The sequence below is a fragment of the Echinops telfairi genome, unplaced genomic scaffold (genome assembly GCF_000313985.2).
Source record: "Echinops telfairi isolate 266 unplaced genomic scaffold, ASM31398v2 ScPeMD7_6;HRSCAF=24_1, whole genome shotgun sequence".
NCBI lineage: Eukaryota > Metazoa > Chordata > Mammalia > Afrosoricida > Tenrecidae > Echinops > Echinops telfairi.
The window spans coordinates 10,738,036-10,761,843 of record NW_022103903.1 but is presented as its reverse complement, the minus strand read 5'-3'; positions in this window follow the sequence as shown (position 1 = coordinate 10,761,843).

Sequence of the window (23,808 nt, the reverse complement as noted above, 5' to 3'; positions counted from 1 at the left end):
AATTCTGATAGACATCCCTTGTTACCCTTAAAGAATAAACACATACATTGTCATGGTGGAAAACAATTTCCCAGTGCAATTTGTTTTGTTTTGTTTCTCACCAATGTGTTTTTCAGTTTCCTTAAAACTGCTTCATAATGAACTCCTTGATCATCCCATGTCCTTTGGGAAAATTTAGCAAAATGATGCCTTTAGGATCCCAAAAGTCAGTCATCGCAACTATCTACTACCACAGTTAGTCATCCTGGATGGCTTATTTGTTGCTGTGATGCTGGAAGCTATACCACCATTTTTTCCAAATTTCAGCATGACCCAAAGTGAACAAATTTGGACACAGTTTCCACACTGAGCAAACTGTAAAGAAGGAATAAGCTGTCCATTTCTGAGGAATTAGCCACTGAAAGCCTTTCTGATCGAATCAAAACCTTGTCAGATCCTGAAAAGCTTACTAAAGGAGGCAGAACTTTGTCAGAGTGTGAGAGATGTACCCCCCAGGTCGGAAGGCACTCAAGTCTGACTGAGGAAGAGCTGCTTTCTCAGAGCAGAGTCCACCACAGCCACGGACGGGATGGAGGAAGCCTGTGGGAGTAAAACCTATGGGACCTTCATTTGGTAATGGGGCATGAATCAAAATGAGAATAAACAGCTGTATACAACATTTAATGATTGAAATTTGGAATGTATGGAGTATATATCTAAGAAAATTGCAAGTTGTCACAAAGGAAATGGAACACATTAAAATCAACATTCTAGGCATTCATTAGTGAGTTACAATAGACTGATATTTGAGATTTTGAATCAGAAAATCAAATGGTTTATGTGCTGGGAATGAAACAAGAGGAATGGAATTACATTCATGGTTCAAAAGGACATTTCAAGATCTTAAAGTACAATGGTTTTGTGATAGGATTATAGCAATCTTCACTCAAGGTAACCCAATAAATTCACCTATTGTTATTATTTATGAACTAACCACAAAAGCTACTGATAAAGAATTTGAAGGATTCTACCAAGGTCTTCAGTCTGAAATTGATCATAAATGTAATCAAGATGCAGATAGTTATTGGTGATTGGAATGCAAAAGTTGGAAACAAAGATGAAGGGACAGTAGTTAGAAAGGCATTGGTTGTTGATTGTGTCTCCACAGGGAAAGAGGGACCTGACTTCAACCCAGAGCTCCAAGACAAGAGCGTGACACACTGACATGAAGCAGGGAACCAATAAAGAAGCCTGAAGGGCTGGCCCCATCACCAACTAAGTGAAAAGCACCACCCTCCCTCCCAGAAGAATTCACTTCAGAGGACAGCACTGAAGCTACAGCTCAAGGAGAGGGACTTGCCTGATCAGAGCACACAGGAACCAATGAGGGGGGAAAGGGAAAAAAAAAAAAGAGTGAAGCACATCCTGGCTCACCAAGCCCTGAGGACAATGTTCCTGCTCAGAGCAGCAAGGCACATAGATGACCAAAGGGCCGACCTCACCACGGGACACAGCATTCCTCATTGACCCATAGCACCATTGGGGACAACACTAGAGACACACGGTGGGAATTGTGCCCGCCCTGAGCTCAGGATACTGAAGCCAGCCTCTGGGGGCATGCAGCAGAGCAGTTGGGGGGGGGTGAGGTGGGTGGGGGGGGGCAGGGAGAAGAGCAATGTAGTCCCCAGGGATAGATGTGGGGCCAGGGCATGGCTCCACAAATCAGACTCAATTGGAAAGCACTCGTGAAGGACAGCTAATAGACTTAACCATTTACAGGTGGGGTTTTTGTGTGTGTTGTTGTTGTTGTTGCTATTGTTGCTTCACTGTACTCAGTCTTGTGAAGGTACATAGCATGTCTACCTCAAAGGGATAGGCGAGATAAACAAGCAGGAAGAAAGAACAACGGGATGACAGTTCTGGGGGACATGGGAGAAGGGGAGGCGGGCGAAAGGAAGTGGCTGTTAACAAACTCAGGGACAAGGGAACAACAAGTGCCAAAATCAGTGGCAAGGAGGGTGTAAGAGATCTGGCAGGGCTGGATCAAGGGCAATGTAACCTAGAGGAATTCCTAAAAACCAAGTGAAGGCTGAACATATAGTGGGGCAAGAGTAAAGTACAGAGATATAGAGAAAAGAACTAGGAGGCAAAGGGTAGTTATAGAGATCTAAATGCAGGCATATACAGATGTAAATATATTTATATACGATGAGGGGGAATAGATCTACATAGGTATACTTATAGTATTAAGGAAACAGATGGACAGTGGGCCCCTGCTCAAGTACTCCCTCAACACAAGAACACTTTTTTCTAACAATTTGGCAGTCTGAGATGCTCACCTTCCTGGCACTATCCCTGAAGACAATGGGTGCACAAGCAAATGTGGTGAAGCAAGCTTATGGTGCCTGGCCACCAAAAGATATAGCATCTGAAGTCTTAAAGGCCTGAGAATAAACAAGCAGTCATCTAACTGAGAAACAACAAAGGCCACATAGAAGAAGCACACCGGCCTGTCCTGACTCAATTGCTGAGGATAAAGCAGGTACATAAGTAAATGCAGTAAAGAAAGCTGATGGTGCCCGGCTGTCGAAAGATATCTGGAGTCCTATAGGTTGGAAGATAAACAAAAGGCCATCTAACTGAGAAACAACAAAGCCTACATAGAAGAAGCACACCAGCCTGTGAGATCACAAGACCCCGAAGGGATCAGGTATCAGGCATCAGACATCAAAGACCAAAAAATAAATAAAAATCACAGCATTGTGAATGAGGGGGACTGTGGAGTGGGGACCCAGGGCCCATCTGTGGGAAATTGGACAAACCCTTGCAGAAGGGCTGTGGGGCAGAGACAAGCCAGTCAGGGTGCAGTGTAGCAATGATAAAATACACAATTTTTCTCTAGTTCTTGAATGCTTCCTCCCCGCCACTATCATGATCTCAATTCTACCTTACAAATCCAGCTGGATCGGAGGATGTAAACTTGCACAGATAGGAACTGGAAACACAGGGAATCCAGGACAGATGAACTCCTCGGGACCAGTGGTGAGAGTGGCCATACCGGGAGGCTGGAGGGAAGGTGAGGGAGAAGGGGGAAACAGATAACAAGGATCTACATATAACTTCCTCCCTGGGGGATGGACAGCAGAGAAGTGGGTAAAGGGAGACATCGGATGGTGTAAGATATGAAAAAATAATAATAATTTATAAATTATCAAGTTCATGGGGGAGGGGGGAGTGGAGAGTGGGGGAATAATGAGGAGCTGATACCAAGGGCGCAAGTAGAAAGCAAATGTTTTGAGAATGATAATGGCAACATATGTACAAATGTGCTTGACACAATGGATGGATGTGTGGATTGTGATGAGTTCTATGAGCCCCCAATAAAATGATTTTTTTAAAAAAGAAAGGCCTTGTTGATAGAAACAAAGTTGGACACTGCATGATAGAATTTGCTAGACCAATGACTTATTCATGGCAAATATCTTTTGTCAACAACACAAAATATGAAGTACTTGCAGATGAAGATCACAATTTACGGCTTTCTGTATTGATTACAACTCAATGTGAAGAAGACCAAAATCCTCACAACTGGACCAGTAGGTGACATCATGATTAAGTGAGAAAAGAATGAAGTTGTCAAGGATTTTGTCTTGCTTGGATCTACAGTCAATGCTCATGGAAACAGGAGTAAAGAGATAAAGAGACCTGTTGAATTAGGGAAATCTGCTACACAAGACTTCTTTAAAGTGCCCGAATGCAAAGATGTTACAATGAAAACTCAGTTGTGCGTGACCCATGCCTTGGTATTTTCAATCATTTCATAGGTATAGTAATATTGGTCATTGATAAGGAAGAATTGATGCATGTGAATTATGGAGTTGGAAAAGAACATTAAAGCTACCACAAGAAGAAGTTTGGGGAGAAGTACAGCCAGAATGTTCTTTATTGGTGAGACTTGGTTTCAGAAACATTGCATATGGTGTTAGGAGAGACCAGTTCCTGGAGAAGGACATCTTGTTTGGTAATGTAGAGAGACAGAAAAAGAGGAAGACCTTCGACAAGATGGATGGACAGAGTGGCTGCATTGATGGGCTCAAACATAGGAACAATTGTGAGGAAGATATGACTGGGCAATGTTTCTGTGTTAGTCTGGGTTGACTAGAGAAATAAATCCAGACACACTCATATTGTGTAATAAAGAAATTTATATCAAAGAGTAATTGTATATTAAGAAAACAACCCAGCCCAGTCAAGATCAAGTCCATAAGTCCAATATTAGCCCATATGTCCGATGCCAGTATATAAATTCCTCTTCAGACTCATGCAACACATGCAATGATGCCAAATTCAGGAATATCACAGGCCAGTGGGTGGAAAATCTTGTGGATGTAGCGCAGTGGAAGCATCTCAGCACTGGCAGGGGTCTCCACCTGGCTCCTCCAGCTCCAGGGTTCGAGTGCAGCTTCATGTATCTTGTCAAGAGGAATGTCACAGAGAGAATGTCTGTCCCACCTCCAAGGAGGAAGATAGGAGTTCACAGAATCCTCAGGAGAAGGTCATACCCATACAGAGGCCTCATTGGCTATGATCTGCTTGACAGGCTAGACTCCACCCCTTGACCAGTTGACAAGAGATTATATAACTGCCACATACCACCCCTTATCAGCTTGACACTGTTACACAACTCTTTAGTCAAACATAATTTTTAAGAAAGAAATAATAAAATCATATCTGTACCTTACAGAATAAAACTAAAGTGTATGTAACTCAATTTGTGCCAAAGCTTCATTGAAACATAATATTATATAAGTGAACAACACAATATTCTATGCCTAACAATCGCAGTTAAGTGAACACCTACACCTTAATTCTATAATCCTATGAATATATTCCCCCACCTATGAACGTTTGTAAACCAACCACTTCATGCATTTATCTGCCCAATTTTGAGTATTCAATTTCTGTACTGCCCACTTACATCAATCCAGTGCTCTGAGGAGACAGTCATATTCTTTGATATGAAGAATCTTCAATGCAGTTTGAACCTTGTGAGTCTGCATCCATAATCCAAGTCAAATCAGCACAGGCCATCCATAAAGTCAGCAGCAATATGCACTAGTTCACGGGCTCAAAAATCTTCTCTTCACCTCTGCGGGTTCTCGTCAACTCAATGTGGGCTGCCTCACTTACTCTCACCAGAGTGCCCATTGGCTGCCTTGCCTTTAGATCATGGACCCCATCACAAATTGTCAACAACCCTAGCCGCCTTTTGCTAGGTAATGAACTTCAGAGCAGTCATCCCCTCTCATCTTCTCTATTCCCTGTGAACCAGACCCACTGGTGTCAGTGGCCAGATTAAACCCGTCTCTTTATTGCTGCATTTCTCTCACTTAAACTCAACAAGTGGATCCAGGTGGTCACCTAGCAAGCATTTCAGGCTGCCCAAAGGCTTCCTTTAACAGTTCAGTCCTAGAGCAGGGAGATTCTTTATGGCTTCAGATTTTTGCAGTTTCCAAACCACGAGTTCAAAATTCAAAAGGCCAAAAGATTTCCGTTTGTCTTCAATCTGTCAACAACTCCTGAGCAAGTCTCTTCACCTTTGAATGTCCTGAGCACTCAAGACACTGTGTGGGGCATATCATTTTAGAGCATTCTTAGCAGGCGCATCCTAATCCATTTAAATTCCAATACAGTAGAAACCTGGTATTTGACTGCATCAGAATTTCACATAATAGGATTTTGACGCAAAATGTTGAGCAAATTTTGCATCAGAGCTCAAACAAAACATTGAATTTGACACAACATGTGATTTTTGTAAACAAAGCATTTTGTGTTTCAGTCACTCGGCATTAGTTGGCATTGTTAGTATGCATTGTTTAAATCTTTTGCGGCTATGTTCCAAGAGTTTTGCTATAAAGTTCTTATTTTTTGTGGCTTTTTGTACTGTTTTTAGACTAAAAACAAGGGTCCTAAGAAAGAGTTTTTTTAAAAAGAATCATCATGATAAGGAACTAGTTAACTGTGTTATTGATATTGTTGATGATAATTTAGTAAACTCTTAGAAAACAGTTAAGGAAATGCCAACGGAAAACCACATTAGAGAGATTTTTTTTTTTTTTAGAGAAAGCCAGATAGGTCCTAGTGAAAACAGGTAACGAAGAGTAGAAACTCCTGAAAAGAAGCTACCAGTTGATTATACAGAAGGGGATTCCCCTTCCAAACAATACCTCCTCTCCACATCCGTGTCCACAGATCCAGATCCTCATCAGTCTCGAGGTGTAATGTAGTTGTTAAAAACTTTTTTAATGTTGTGTTTCTTATTTAGATTATATTCTTTAACTCTGAAATTTACTTTGAAATTTCTGTGTAATGTTTTGTATAAAAAGGCAAGGTTATGGTAAAACTTGGCGGTCGAGAATGGATTAATCCATGTTCAGTTATTTCCTATGGGAAAAATGGATTTACAACTTGACTGCATCGCATCTCGATGTTCCTAGAATGGATTACCATCAAGGTTGGGGTTCTACTGCATAATGGTTCTACTGCATAATCACATTCCTTTTCACCATTTCAGACATGAATAACTAAAGACAACAAGCCGAAAATATAATCAAAATTTTAACTTCCCATTTTCTTTCCAGAAAACAATCCAGTAAACTGCATGGCCATATCTGAACTCTGGCTAGCCAAAGAAGAAAACTACCATGAGGCAGAGGTCAAACAAGCATCCACTCTCCATCGTTATGATTTGTTTCTCTAGTATCCAACTCCCAAGATACCATAATGCATTAGTCTGGGTTGACTAAAGAAATAAATCTAGAGACACTCATGTGTGTAATAGAGAACTTTATATCAACGAGTTTGTATATCAAGAAAACATCCCAGCCTAGTCCAGATCAAATCCGTAAGTCCAATATTAGCCCGTATGTCTGATACCAGTCTATAAATTCCTATTCAGACTCACAGAGCACATGCAATGACACTGAATGCAGGAATATCACAGGCCAGTGGGTGGAAAATCTTGTGGATCCAGTGGCAGTAGAAGCATCTCAGTGCTGGTGTGGGTCTCCATTTGGTTCCTCCAGCTCCAGAGCTCTAGTGTAGCTCCATGTGTTTTGTCAACAAGAATGTCTCACAGGGAGAGGGTCTGTCCTGCCTCCAGGGAGGAAGATAGGAGCTTCCAGAATCCTCAGGAGAAGGCCATGCCCACACGGAGCCTCATTGGCTATGACCTGATCGACAGGCTAGATTCCTTCCCTTTGCAAGTTGACAGATTATGTAACAGCCAGTTTCATTCTCTTCTGCCTACTTAGACCAATTCTGGTCTTAAATTCCTCTATACCTTATTTATACGCTTTCGCCTGGTCACTAAGCAGGAACTAAAAAGACTGTGATAAATATGTTCATTGCACCACAACTATCAACACTCTTTTTACACTGATTAAGCTTTTGACTATTAATTCACTGCTGTCAAAATGTTTCATACTTAAATAGTCCTATATGACAGTGTCGAACTTCTTCACATGGTTTCCATGGGTGTAAATATGTACAGAAGCACTTTACTCCATCTTTCTCCTGTGAGGTGGCTGGTGGATTTGAACCACTGACCTGTCCGTTACATACCAAACACTCAACCTGTTTTGCTACAAATTTATATTCAACCTCTACCAATAACCAGCAATCCAAAACCATTTCCACAATGTAAGTATCTGCTAGGGCAGCACAAGTACTTATTACCAAATTCTGTCACAACCACTGATCCATATTTTCCTCACTTGTGTCCATTATTCTATAAATATTATGAAATAAACCATTTTAAAATTTGTATTGCCTATTTAATTTTTCCAATTTGTTTGTTTTACAGTTTACAAATATTCTGAAGTTAGCCATCTCACTCACCACTTTATTCATTTTGTCTTGTGGAATTATTAACATATATTATAAAAAATATTTTTGGAGTTAATTGGAAGTTAATATTGACAACAGAATTCTGACTGCAGGAAAGGTCATTGATTGATGGTTATGTTGACTGTATTGTAAACACATCACCTATTCACATTGAGGCTATATTTTTCAAAGGTTACATTCCATAGAATAGCTAAAGAAGAGAGAATGCCAACAGGTTTACCTGGGATGGCTTGCAAAACAGAAATAGATTTGTGGTAGTTACATAATCTCATGTCAAATTGAGAGTATTAAGAGTGAAGGGGTGGAGTCTAGCCTATCAATCAGGTCACAGCCTGATGATGCCTACTTGTAGGCATGGCCTTCTCATGAGGATTCTGGGAACTTTCTCTCTCTTTGCCTTGGTCTTCCTGTAGACAAGCCACACAGAGACTTGCTGAGACCTGCTGTGTGAGTCAAAAGAGGACTTTATGCACTAGTATCAAACTTTGGGGTTAATTTCAGACTAATGGACTTGTTCTGGACTGGGCTAGGATGCTTTCTTATTGTAGCATACTCTCACACAACATTCAATAGTATTATTTAATAACAATGGGAGGAAAACTCTTTCTGATGGCTGGAACTATGAATATGCTCTCCTCCATTCACTTTGACTGAAGGACAGTGGTCCAAGGTAAGAATATGTAAATATACCAGTTTATGATTAGGACATTGATGGAGAAGTATTAGAAAATCAGAACTAAATATTCAATGCCATCAAATCAATGTCAACTGCCCCTGTGAGTTTCCTAGACTGTAACATTTTATATGTGCAGAAAGTCCTGTCTTTCTCCTCGGAGAGACTGGTGGTTTTGAAATACTGATCTTGTAGATTGAAGCCCAACATGTAAGCCATATGTATCCTACACGTGTGGCATAGCCCAACTATACCAGGGCTCCTATTAGAATATGAGAGATAAGAAATTTACAGCAGAGGCATAACCAAAGAACCAAACTTGTTGCTTTTGAGTCATTTCTGACTCACAGTGATTCTATAGTCATGTATGACACAGGACATATTTTGGTCAATAAAATTGAAAATTTTTTTCACCCTTTAGAAAGCATCCCCCATTAAAAAATCATAGAACCATTATTTAGTTCCGTTCAGTTAGCCAGACTTCATCATTGACATCCTCAAAACTGGCATGATGAGGACATGAAAAAACTGTCATGATTGAAGAGATAAGGCTATTATGAGCTCAAGAACATGGATGTGCTGTTATCAATGATAATCTACGTGATTCTACCTATTAATATCCAACATGTCAGTAATAAAAACAAGACCAATATTGAACCTTGCATGTGGCACCATTTACCAAGGAAACCAATTGGCATTTGATAGAAAGTCAGCTAAACTGAGCCTCTTTTGTCCTAGAAGAGCCAGAAATTCGTGCTCTAAAGGATAGATACCTATTTAAGAAATAGATTTTCTTTGCTACCCATAAGACTTCATTTTCTTTGCTACCCATAAGACTTCACCCATTCTACCTGGGAGCTTATTGAATTCATGATTCACAGGGATAGGATTCAGACAGAGTAATTTAAGAGATGTGGGATGTGGCAGTTAGATTTTATGTCAACTTGGCCTTCTGTGAACGTGGAATCCAACTTGTCAATCAGGTAACAGACTGATGATGCTTTCCTGGGGATGTGGCCTTTTTGTAATGGAGAAACTGGGAACTTCTCTCTCAACTCTCCTTGCCTCAAAGGGTGACTCCATGAAAGCTGTATTCTGTGCTTATTGGCTTGTGATCTTTCTGTATCTCACTTCACCTTTCTGCATCATCAGCTATGGGACTTTTAAGAGGGCTTGAGCTTGCATCATACTTATGGACTTGACTTAGGGCTAGGCTGGGATGACATCTTTATATAAAATTACTTCTTGTTATAAAACTCTTTCTTATATAGATTTCTACATATATGATTATCACTGGTTTTGTTTCTCTATGCCACCCAGACTAACATAGGGGAGTAAACCAATGACCAGAGGAGCCACTGATTTTAGCACACATAGCACCATTCAGATGGTCTTCTAAGGATGGACAGAAACACCAGATCAAAATAAACACTAATAAAGTATAGGGTGCCATCATTCAGTCTGTATTAAATCATAGGTATCTAAATGATATGTGTTCCAAATAGAAATAAAACATAATTTCTAGAACCAAGGGATAGAAATGAAAGTAGCTCTACTTATTATCATTCTAAGTGATCCACTAGGGAATTTGTTTTTTGCATCCAGATCATTCCAGACTCTTCTGAGTTGGAAGTCTTGTCCAAAAGGAAATTGATTATTCCTAGAGGACTTATCAAGGGTCTTACTGAATTGCAGGCTGTGCTGCCAGTACGCACATTGAATTTAGTATGCTAAGGGATGAGGAGGAAGGAAGAGAAATCACTATATTGCTATAAATAATTGGCCATGATTAGCAGGAGAACATGGGGCTGATTTTGCATAATAAGTACAGGAAAGAATATGTTTAGAACACCCAAAATTTATTTGCATCATCATGTTACTGCTTTGTCCAACTGTAACTGAGGATTGAAAAATATAGTAACCTCAGAAAGAAAATGGTTAGCAAGTGTTTAGAAACCTTTGGATAAAACATTTGGGTTACATAAGAGATAAAGAAATTAGACCTCCCCAGTGATAGTTTGACAGGGAAGGATGGATGAGTAAGTTACAGGCAGGAGACAAACAATAGAAACAAGAGCAATAGTTCACCTACTGACCTTCCTTTACTAAGTTTCTCTTTTAGAATAGAGATGCCTTGGATTCATGAAGGAGCTGCTTCTCAAATCTACATGGAAAAGTGAATATATGTTCGAAAAGTGACTTGTGACAGCCATGAGACTGCACTGCCCAGATCTCAGACTGTACAGGGAACATATAAACCTCACATGGGCCCCTCCCTGACAGTAACTGAGCATGACAGAAAGACTAATGGGGACTTTTCCTCGCAGACTCAGGACTCCTCTGTTGGGCAAATTTTATTTGAATATTGTTCAACAGCCTTCTTTGGCCATTCACTTGAGTCTAGATACTATCACCCAATTTTTATTTCTGCTTCACTCAGAGTAAGATCTGTAAGATAGTCTAATGACTCTCTCAACCTTTCTTGATACTCTCTTAACTTTCTCTCATAACATTCCCTTAACACATTTCTGGTACATTAAAGCTCATCTTAGTTTCTGCTTCTTGAAGGATCTGATCTGAGAGATATTTTTAAATTCTTATGTAATATCTGGGTAACTTTTGGATTGCCTTTATTTACTAATTTTTCAACTATAGAGTTCTTTATGTATTTACATATCTGCTAGTTGCTTTATTATTTATTGTACGTTGCCAAGAGTAAAAAAAATTCTCTGGATTCTGATATTTTTCTCTGGAGACAGTATTATATTTTATTATGCCAGCATTTAAATACTGGTGAATATCCTTCAGTTTGTGGAGGTGTGGCATTAGCCTATGTTAGGGCATGTCTATTTTGATTTTGTCATTAGAGGTCAGATAATTTCTTAATCATAGAGTGTTCCATCTAGGATTGTGCTTGAAAACTTGGATTTAGCAGAACTTAAACTCAAAATTATATTCATTCTGTGGTAAAAGTAGCTAAAAATCTCTACTCATCTTTGTTAGTTTTAGAGCTATTGAATTTAGTTCGACATATTAGAGGTTTTTCTGCACGAGCACAGGTTGGATGTTAGTAAAGAATTGGAGGAGATTTTCTATGGAACTTTTTCTAATTCTCCTATGTGGTTCTTTTTGTCTAGAACTTTGTCCATCAATTACTAGTTACTTTAACATACTTGAACTCCAGGTGTCAACTAAGTCCACATGGAAGAAGCATACCGGCCTGTGTGATCCAAGGATTGTAAATAATATAATCCAAATACAAAGCGGTTGATAATAGTGCTTAAACTGTGAACACGTGGTTTGCACAAGGCTATGGACGGCAGTGGAAGCCCAACATTTATTTGCAGGCTCCTCGCACAGATAAAGCCTCGAGTGATCCTCTCTGACCATATGTGAGGGATGTGAATAGCCTTGGGACCAGACAGAAAGTCGATGATGGCAGATGTAGCTAAGTTCAAATGTAGTCACTTATTGTGTGATCTCCCTTTTAATCCATTTTAAAGTTGTTTTGATTTTTTTTTTAAAGTGAAGAGAAATACATGTGGATTAAGTCTCAAATGAATTTCCTCTGACTATAAACCAGGGATGTGAATAGCTCTTGCTCTCATGTGGAGGACATTGGAAAGAGGATTATTGTAGATGCCGTTAGGTTAAAATTTAACACCTTATCATTTGATCTCCTTTTTGACCCATTTGAAATTTGTTCTAGTTTTTAATGTCTTCTACTTTCTTTTTTATTATTTTTTCTCTGTTATACTTTGTTATTGTCGTTATGTTTCTTTGGTTTTGTTTTTCTGTATAAGAAAATCTATACCAGATAGGTAAATCTATACAGACATTTATAAGATTAATGTATTTTGGGGCATATAGCATGGGTCATTGGTAGAAATGTGGAGCTAGTACTAATGAATAAAAGGAAGAAGAAAATGTTCCAATTTGATTGTAGTAATGATTGTACAACTCTTCTTGATATGATTGAACTATTGAAATGTATGATGTGTGGACTATATGCCAATAAAACTGTTAAAAAATAAGATCAATGAAAGCATGTGCTACTGTTTGAATTCTAGGTCATGTTGGCAAAAATAATTGGGTGAAGAATTGCGTAGTTACCATTGTGTTTTCCTTCCTTTCTCTCCTTCCTTCGGGGGTTGATTTTGCAGTCTTTGCTGTGTTTTTGTTGCTCTTCAGTGTTTTCAAACAGTTGAACTTTGGATGAGATGAATATTGTTTTTTGTGGGAGTGTTAGTCCAATAAAAGCTACTCCACAATAACAGAACTCAGCCCTCACCTGTTTTTAAAACTTTGAGCAAAATGTTTATTTGTCTTTCATTGTATCACTCTCTTATAGAACAGAATTCCTAGATGCATAGCATATATTTGTGGAAATAATTTTGGAATTAATAAATATAAATGAATATTAAAGAATCATAAAATAATTTTTATATCCTCAAACATAAAAGAAGACAATATTTTAAAAAGTAAAAGCTAGAGAAAGTAATGAAGGCTGTCAAGCAATAGAAATAGTATATCTATGCAGTAAGAGAAGTAAAATTTGAATCTGCAGATAATAAAATAATACGAATTTTGGAAACTTTAAAACAACATAGATGAAAGCCATTCATCATGACTTTTTAAAACCAAAATAATCTTCAAATTAAATTAAATCTGTAAACTGAAACAAAGATGACACATTGAATGCAGAACATTTCCCTAAGTGACAGGGCAAAGTGCAAAATGGGTAGCGATGACAGAAAGAAGAGAGGAGAGAACATTTCCAGAACAAAAATAAAAGAATATTGGCCTAGATCTGAATCACCAAAGTCCTCTATCTTGTGGGACAATGCCTTTAACAACAAATGAATGAAAATAGGAATATACCTATTGGAATACAAAAATTGGGATACAGTTGTAATAATGTTTTAATATTCTAGAAAGAAAAAAATGGACCATATAGAAGTTTAATAGTCCAGAGATCATTTGAAATGTTCACAGTCAAAAAGAAATCTAGAATAAGGGAGTTCATTAGTAAAATTATTTTCAGCCTACAATTCTGTATTTGCCCATTAATCAAATTTAACATTAAAGTAAAGCAAATTCTAGACAAGCATGGAATCAAAACTTTACACTTTATATTTTCTTCTTGGGGAGTTTCTTGGAAAGTGTGAACCACAAATGAGGATATTATTTGGCAAGAAAGCAGTTTATCAAAGAAAACATCCATACGGTGGCAGTTGTGTGGTCTCAAAAGCAGCCTGTCCAGATGGGAAGGAGAAAAACGAAGACTTGGGAGTGATGATTCTAAGAAAGAGAAGCGATAAGATGGATCATGCGAGACATATTTTAGACAGGTTTCAGAATTTTTAGAGCATTGAAAAAAACAATTAACAGCGATTACAAAAATAGAGTCAATGAAAACTCAATGATGCAAGCATTAATTCCAGTTTAAAAAAAAATGCTGTGATTTTAGCTGACTTTACGAATCAGCACCAAACCGGTTTCAAGGAGGCTAGGGCCAAATCTGTCCTGTTTTACAGAGAACTCTTTATTCTCTCTATTGTGTTAGACAAATCATTGACCAGCATGCTATCATAACAATATAACTATAATAAGACAGAAACAACGTAACTATAATGGAACTTTAATAACAGAATAAAATAAACAAAAAGGAACCTATTGTTCTCCCAACAGGTAGTTTGGGCTTCCAGCCACAAATAAAATACTGGTGGAGACAGACGGACAACAAGAGCTTTATAGGATATTAATGTCTAGGAGGACAGCACTGATGAAATCCAACCCCAAACAGATTTCCAAAGCAAAACTTAGAAAGGGTTTTTATAGGGCCTTTGTGGAAATCAACAAGTTGCTATGGTTAAACCTAAGATTGGCTGCCTTGTTTGTCAGGTGGTTTTCTACACTGAGAGGAGCTTGATGAGTTTCAGGTACAGGCCTCCTGAGGGAGAGGGAGGGTTGGTAAATTTAAATAGCAAAGGTATATTAATAACAAGATTAAGAGCACTAATGAGCAAGATACGGGGAGCCTGTGCCTCTCACCAAGGCCTAAGGCAACATCAATATTAGAAGGGCAAGGTTTGGGAGAGGTCTCATCATAGGGTATTGGTTTCTGCTTACCTTTCCAGAAAATTAATGCTCATTCTCACCCATCTGAAAACTTTCAAACAGGAAACTCAGTGATGTAACATGGAGGGTTTAGTCCTAGGCGAATTCTCCGACGTCGCCACTGGGATGACGCTCTGTGGCCGCCATCCACATTTCTCCCTGTCTCAGTTCTTAGAGCACCATTGCAGATGCTGCTTCTGTTGCACCATAGGTTGTTCCATCGGGGAAGGTCTTGTTAACTACAAGGAGAGTTTTCTAACCAGGTCATGTCCAGGCTGCATGGGGTCCCCCTACCAAACATAGCAAATAGCAACAGTTTACTGTTTTTGTACACCCCAAAGTGATTTGCAGTCATTTACTTATTCAGATAATGCATTGATTGATCACTTCCAACATTGCATCCTAAAGCAATAATTGTTAGAATTACAAACCCAGATCCAAAAAGGTCATTTAGAGACACATGTTGCATCATAGGTTCATATAAAGAAGCTGTGGTCAAGAGAAGCAAAGATATATTGGTGGATGGGGTAGGATTTAAGTTATCACTTACCAAGATAGGCAATCAGAGGTAACATATAAAATACTTTTAACAAGGAATATAAGTTGCAGTTGAATATGGCCCTGTAGCCATGTGCCTTATATGATGTATTATAATTCTGGAATCTATACCTGTGGCTATAATCCCATTTTGGAGGATGTTTTCTACTAAACCAATGGACATGAATAAGGTGGAATTAAAATGCGGTTTAGTAGAGAGTGTCAACCAGGTCCCACCTTTTCTTAAACTGGGGGCATTGTTACTCTCTTCTTGACTAGAAGGTGTGGCATTCTTCATTTCCTTGGGATATGATCTGCTAAAAGACAAAAACCACACTCCCCTCAAAGTCCTTCATCTGTCTCCTGATTGAGCTTTGCTAGAAGTAAGAATCCCTGTTAGACTTTCATACAGTTTTGAGTTGTGGCTCTGGAGCCTGCATTTGGTTTGCTTCTGTCTGACTGTCAGCTATTGGATTTAACAGCACCCACAACCATGTGGGACATTTCCTTAAAATTTCCTGAGTTTTTGTGGGACGGTGCAGTGAATTCTAGAACCTAGGGAAGTCAGACAATATACTCAGGGAGGAATGAGATTTGGAGGAATGGCGCAGAATAACATCTCAGAAGAGTTGGATATTTGGGACATCTTTAATCTTCAGGCCCTTGGGACTAGTCTGGTATTAGGTCTTCTAAAAGGAATTATTACCATAGAATATAAAGATAAACATTATTTAGGAAAAAATGTTTATAAGTTAGATGGAAAATCACTGTATGAGCTGAATGTGGGCATGGTGGCATGCTGTATTCTGGATGACGTAGAAAAGAATGGGAGATTGCTGTTACCGTATAATAATGTTTAGCAATGTTTGGCTTTTTTAATGTTTCACTTTGAAAACAATTCTCAATTAAAAAAAAAAACCTTTCAGATAGTTGAAAAAAGGAACAAGTATCCAAGAAATGAACAAAGGGGAAACATTTGGAAAGATAGTGAGTAGACAGACTTGATGGTAATTGTGGATTTTTACTGATAAATACCTGTTGTATCAAGTTGGATGAGAGGTGTTGGAGAGTGAATTTATAGCTACTAAACATTTCTGATCAGAGAGATTGTTTCATGAATTAAATTGGACATTATTGTGAAGCAACACTTACTGGAGGCAGGTAAGTATATGGTTATATAGGTAAAGTGTAAATTTGAAGGGTTTGCAAGGAAATAAATAGATCTCAGTCTTAAGGAATAATCAAAAGATTAAGATTTGGGTGATTACTTGTATTGAAATTAATGGAATCATGAACCTAAGATGATATAGACATTTAAGCTTAACACAAAAATTCATGCATGTGTGCCTACATTATTCAACTATACAGCACATAAATTAGCTGGTTTTCTGGGATGGCAAGGTTAGCACTTTGCATTTTCAGAGTTTGCAGGAAGGTAGTAATAGAAGCTTATTCAAAGAAGCATTTTTTCCTTATAATTTTCCTTATCATGATATTTACTGATGTAAAATCTTTTTGCCTCTCTCGTTAGAAATTTAGAGAGTAGTTCTAAACAAATATAAGCATATACCTAAAAAGTAATTTCATTGCTAAGAGAACTGGTCTCCTAAGCATATACCTAAAAAGTAATTTCATTGCTAAGAGAACTGGTCTACCTTTAAACCAATCCAAAGGGAGGGATACAGAAACAAAACAGAAGTAGCAAGTGAATTTTTAATTATTAATATCCCAATATGGTGCAGCTGTAACTGCCATTGAGTCAATGCTGAATCATAGTGACTCCCTGTGGGTTTCTGACACTGTAGCTGTTTACTGGAGAAGAAAACCCAATCTTGTTCCTGTGGAGCTACTGGTGTGGATCACAGCCCAATGTAAGCACTACACCACCAGCATTCCCTTTATGAAGCTAATGCACCATAATGATCACAGGATAAAGTAATACTGTGGGAGACAAATCTGGAGATGGCAGAGAATACAGAACACCTTTTTCCTTGCTTCTTCTTCTTCTTTTTAATGTGAGATAAGAGAGTATCCCATTGTTTACAAAGAGATCAGAGGCAGAATGAAATATCCCTTTGTTTATATCTACTTAAATTCCAAGAGAGTGCTTTAAAATATAATGATAAAGCAAGTAGCTAGGCAACCCTAGCTGCTTGTCCTCTTAGACTGAGGGCACATTCGAAGTTGGAAGAATGCAGGACAGCAAATGAAAGCATAGGACTGACATAAAGCACATTGAAACCAGGTTTCTTAAATCATGGCCTGAGAGAACACTGAGGGTGGAAATAATGTGGAGCATTGAGATCAGACTTGCTGGAGAGTGAGGATAAAATTGTGTTGCAACCCTGAGTGGCTTAAATAAATGCATCAAATTCCAGAAGGAAAAAGAAACCATTATCTGTATAAAGGAATTTAATTGTAGCAGGGGTCTATATTCAAACAAAAATATGTTTTGAAAGAAAAGAGCTGTAAATAAAATAGGAAGAAATATTTTCCAATGACTACTAAAGCGCTTTACAGTGCAGACATTTCACCATTTTCACTACATTACTACTGTCTGCTGAGGCTTACACCAGCTTTAGAGGTGCCATCAGGGCTAAGACTGCCTGTTTCTTCTGCTCTGTTGTGCAGCAACGGAGGTGGACATATCTGACCTCCCGTGGCCCCCCTATTGCCACAAGAGAGGTGTCAGGCATGCCTCCAAGCTCCAAGCTTATTTACCTATTCTGACACCAACCATTTCTCCCACAACACTCTATTTCTAAACTGGGTTTGGTAATTGTTGCAATGGCCACACAGAACTCCTTCACAACTCAAGGGTGGGGTGGATAGGGGTTAGGGAAGGTAATAGGCTACCATAAGTCAGGATCAGTCAACAGTAAGGGCACAGTCATTGGTCCAGAGCAGCACCTCTTCTCACCAACAGCAAAGGCCCTCCTGCCCTCAGTCTCTCTGCCATGTGATCCCTTAGCTTTTGACTATTTGAACCCAAAAGCCTGCCTGTTCCTCTGTCTCACAGTACTATAATCTTGCACCAGATAAGGAGAAGGTAGCCCATACATTCAGTGATGCTCCTCTGAGAAGTTTCCTCCAAGCCAAAGTCTGGTGGATCTGAAGACAGAGTTCATGGGCATGCTCTTCCAAATGGTCCTGCAATTTCCCTCTCTGTCCCAGATGACGTTTATACACCCAGGAATGGCTTTGATGGATGAGTGGTTGTCTTTTAGCAAACCATACCTCCCAAGGAAAATGAAGAATAGTGCTTGAAGCCACACCCTCTTTGTTGTTGTTGTTATTGTTGTTAGGTGCCATCAAGTTGATTCCGACTTATAGTGACCTTATGCACAACAGAATGAAACACTGCACAGCCCTGAACTATTCTCACATTTGAACCTATGTTTGAGACCATTGTTGCAGACACAGTGTCAATCCATCTTTCTGAGGACCTTTGTCTTTTTCTCTGTCCCTCTCCTTTATCACACATGATTTCCTTCTCAAACGATGTGTCTCCTGACAACATATCCAAAGTACGTAAGACACAGTTTTACCATCCTTACCTCTAAGGATCACTTGGGCCATCCTTCTTCCAAGACAGATGTTTTGTCTTTTTAGCAATCCATGGTACTTTTAATAGTCTTCTCCAGCACCACACTTGAAATGCATTGATTTCTACTTTGATCTTTATTCAATGACCAATTGTCACATGTTAATGAAGCAACAGAAAACACCATGGCTTGGATCAGGTGCACATTAGTCCTCAAAATAGCATCCGTTGATCTTTAGCATGTTTCAATACTCTAAAGGGGTCTTGTGCAGCTGCTTCCATGAGCATTGATTGTGAATCCGAGAAAGACAAAATGCTTGATAACTTCAAACTTTCCTCCATTTATTATGATGTTACCTACTGGTCCAGTTGTGAGGATGTGGGTCTTATTTAAAGTAAATTTTAATCAATACTGAAGACTCCAATCCTTTAAGTACAGTGTAAAACTGACTCTGAAGAAACAAAGGGTGTGGGGTGGTTCACACCTTCTATAAGGTGGTATCTTAAAGATGCCACCAAGAACATAAAGAGTGTGACACGCACACTTTAAATATGGCTTGGATCACCACTTGTACTTCACACGAGATCTTAAAGATGCCATTGAGGAAATAAAGTGTGCAACCTGGTTCACACCCTCCACTAAAGTGGGGTCTTAAAGATGCCATCAAGAAAACAAAGGTTGTGGCTTGATTCATACCCTCTATTGAGGTCAGACTCAACCCCACCCTATTCCTATCTATTAGAAAAGAATGTCCTCCAAAATGGGAAGCTAGCCAGATACATAGTAGAGAGTGCAGAATTATACTATATCACTTTCCTTCGCTTGTGCATAGGGTTGCCATGGGAACATCAAGTCAGTCTGGACCTAAAGCAGCACTGTAAACAAGAGAATGAAGCACCGCATGGCCTGTGCCATCTTCACAATGGCTCTTATCTTTGAGCCATTGTTGCAGCCACTGTGCCCATCCAGCTCATTGAGAGCCTTCCTCTCTTTCGATTCCCCTCAATTTTCACAAGCATAATATATTTCTCCATGAACTGGTCTCTCCTGACAAGATGTCCAAAGTACCTCAGATGAAGTCCCACCATCCTTGCCTTTAATGAACATTCTGGCTATCCTTCTAAACAAACGTTTCTGTTCTTTTGGCAGTCCATGGTACATTCAAGATTTTTCACCAGCATCACGATTCAAATGCATCTATTTTTCTTTGGTTCTTACTCAATGCCTAAATTTCACATGTATATTCGATGATTGAACATGCCATGGCTTGGGTCAGGCACATCTTGGTCCTCAGAGTAACATTTTTGCTTTCCAATACTCTAAAGAGGTCTTGTACAGAAGATTTATCCAATGCAGTGTGTCCTTTGATCTCTTGACTACTGCTTTCATGAGCAATAATCATGGATCCAAGCAATATGAAATCCTTGACAACTTCAATCTGGAATTATGGCTAGAAGGATCATATTGACTATAATTTAGGCCATTTCCTGGCTCTCAGAGCGATTAACCCTGTAATACTTGAATGGAGAGATGATTCCCTTACTCTGAGTCTGTCTCAGGAATAAGCATAACGTTAGATTTTCCCCTGCTGCATAAGTAATTTATTTATTCTTTTACCTTCAGCTATTATTTCTCTTCCCTTTTTTCATTTCTATTTATCCACACTTTCCGTTTGGGGAAGGGACATCAGGCTCAGCTGCTGTGGCACTTCAGATTGCTAGTACCAAGTGCTTCTCTCTCCTTTCTTTCCCATTCATGTTCCTTGGGGTTACTGTGTTAGTCTGGGTACTTTAGAGAAACAAATCCACAGAAACTCATGTATAAGAGAGAGTTTTATATAAAGGTTAAGTCCATGTCAAGAAAACATCCCAACCCAGTGCTGCCCAAGCCCACAAATCCAACATTAACCCATTAACCCTTATGCCCAACACCAATCCACAAAGTTCTCCTCCATCTCACAAAACAGATGAAATGATGCCGACTGCAGGAGGAAAGCTGTCAGTGAATGTGTAAACATCTCAGCACTGTCAGGGGTTTCCACACAGCTGCTCCAGCACCCAGGGCTGCATCAGGGTAGATCCATGTGGCTTCTCCTCAGGAATGTCTTGCAGGAAGTGAGCCTTGCCAGCTAAAGCAGGGAACTGGCTAAGGCAACTGCACGCTGGTCCAACCATAAGAAAGAAAGAGACTCAAGAACTCGAAAGCCCAGGCTCACTGAGCCATTTGTCCCTCTGCCCTTCAATTAACCCCACATGTGTTTATTGGCCAGGTTGGCACAATAAACTAACTATCTCAGTTACCTAGGTATAAGACTAATTAACTATTTCACCCACTAGGCAATATGGCACTATTTTACCCATTTAACCATATCAAAATAAAGTACAATCCATCCCATGAAGTCCTTGGGCATTCTTTTGTATAATATTCTTACATATAATCTCTTGGTGTGGGATCACCCTTGCTTCTGGTGCTCAAAGCTGCAACTCTGGCCCTGGGACAAAACATCTAGCAGGATAAAAAGTAATTTTACATGATGTGGGAAAGAACGGTACAGTGGTACCAGCATCCCCCCGACACACACACCAAGCCCCCTCCCCACCACCCTGTTTCCTCAGACTCTCCTATGAAAGGTACGAATCTATCCATTGGTGACCCCCTTTTCCCCTACTGTTAAGTGTGAGCACCCACTCATGAAGGTGTGGAAACCACCCCTCATGCCTTTATCTTCTGTTTTGGAAAACAAGTGTTTCAACTGGCCATTCAAATTCTCTATCAAACCATTACTCTGTGATTGGTTTGCAACAAGTTATGTTAATCTAATATGATGTTTCTTGGTCCACTGTTGTGAGCTGTGAAGTCTTCCTTGACTAAGGAGATATTATTTGGTGGTCCAAACTGGTACAATAGTTTTTGTTCTGACCCCTTTATAGTGTCTTAGCATCTGTTGGAGGATATGCAAAGCACTGTCTGGAGTAAATGCCTATTCCTGTGAATATCTATCTGTAGCCACTTGGTGCCACTGGTATCATTGGTCTGATATAATTGGCTTCCTAGCTACATGCAGGGCCTTCCCCCAGAGAAGCTATCCCACAGGCCCATCCACTGTCTTCCATGTACCTCAGAGTATGTAGGCAGGATATATTTAGGTTCAGCCCGGTTCTGCTTTGTTGCAGCACCCTCATTTCCACTCATCTCATGGACCCAATTGGCTACCTCAAAAGAGAGTACCAACAGGTCCACTTGCTGGTTCCAATCATTTTCTGAATAAGGAAGGGGAGTCTTCTAATGGGCATTGGCAGTTCTTACTCTTATGTGCCCTTTAAATTCCCATAGTGCACTCCATAGGTACTTGCCCCACACAGGTATTACTTACTGGAAAACAACTTATTTATAAGTTAAGACCTTAAGGAGAGAATATGCTTAATTGGATGCTTTTGGCCTAGTTTCTGTCCATCCCTTGATGACCCAAGTGAACTGCTCTTTAAGATGGTCCTTTTTGCTACTTACTTTGCTACTTAAAATTGTATGAACTGTTTCAATTCCATTTTCTTTTGCCCATTGGCCAGACCATATAGCCAGGGCATTGGCCAATGCCTATGAAACAGTAAAAATCTAAATATGTGGGTTCTCATTCTTATTATCCAATCCTTCTGTCACATCCAGGAAAACATCATGCAGTTTAGCCCATTAATCTGACCTGTTTTTACCTCCTTTAAGATCTCTCCATCTTCCAAAGACAGACTTCTGGTCTCAGGCCATGTAATCTCCTAATCCAACTAATCTAGTCTCCAAAGCAATAGGCTAGCCCACGTGTGTGATCATTTGGTGTTTTGTAACAAGCTGGCCCTCATAGGAACATGTGCATGGAGTTGAGACTGTCAATCAGGTCACTGCTTGATTAGAGGGCAACCAAGACAAATGGCTTTCCAAGGCCAGCCTCCCTCTCTATTTGTGCCTCGAGGCAGGTCACACTCTTTCTGCCTCACCATCCTGTTGACAAGCCACTTCAATCCATACTGATGGCAGCCTGAGCCCTGGAGATGCATCCACCGACATTAGATCTGCAAGATTTTGCACCCACAAACCTTTGATCTTCCTGCACTCTACGTCATTTTGTGTGGCTGCATGAGTCTGAAGAGGGATTTATGGCTAGTATCAGACTTATGGAATGGTATTAGATTTATGGACCTGATCTGGACTGGGCTGGGTGTTTGCTTGGTACATAATTACTTCTTGATAGAAACCTCTCTCTTTCACATATATAAGTGTCCCTGGATTGGTTTTTCTAGTCAACCCGGCCTAACACACCATGAATTTTGTATGTTGCCATGAGCTATCAATAAACCTCTTGGCCCCATCTTGTGAATTCAGTATAGTAGACTTATCTGTTGGCTTCCTGCACCCTGAGTTGCCTGGGCTTGGGGCTGGAGGTGGCTGGTGTCCTCTCTCAGCTTTAATAAATACCGGGGCGATGATTTAAGAAGATGGCAATCAGAGAGGTAGCTCACGCCCAGAGCTCTGTGGAGATAGGTGTGTGGGGAGATACGGGGGCTGAGTAGGGGTATCAAGTCTGTCTGTCAATTCCCAAGACAACTCAGAGCACTCTTCTGAACTAGAAACTGATATTGACCCCATCTCCTGTACTCCCTACAGACACCCATGGTCTCAGACCCACCAGCTGCCTCTTTCACTGCACTCAGGGTGCCCAAGCCCCTCGACTGGTGGCACAGGCCAGCCAGGCATACAGCGGAGGCTTCTTCCCTGCCTCAGTGCTCTGCGCAGACCCATCAGCCAGTTACCATCTCCAGAGGTGCCCACCCCATCTGGGAGTTCCTCACAGACCCTCCATCCAGTCGCCCCACACACCCAGAGGTTCGTGCCCCTTTTTGGCGCTCCTCACAGACCTGCCAGCCAGCCTCTCTCTCCCACCAGAGGCTCGTGCCTAGGCACCACAGGGCAACCAAGCATACAGCAGAGGATTCTGCCCTGACTCGGGGCTCAGCAAAGACCAGCCAGCCAGTATCACCCCTCCCCCCACCCCCCACC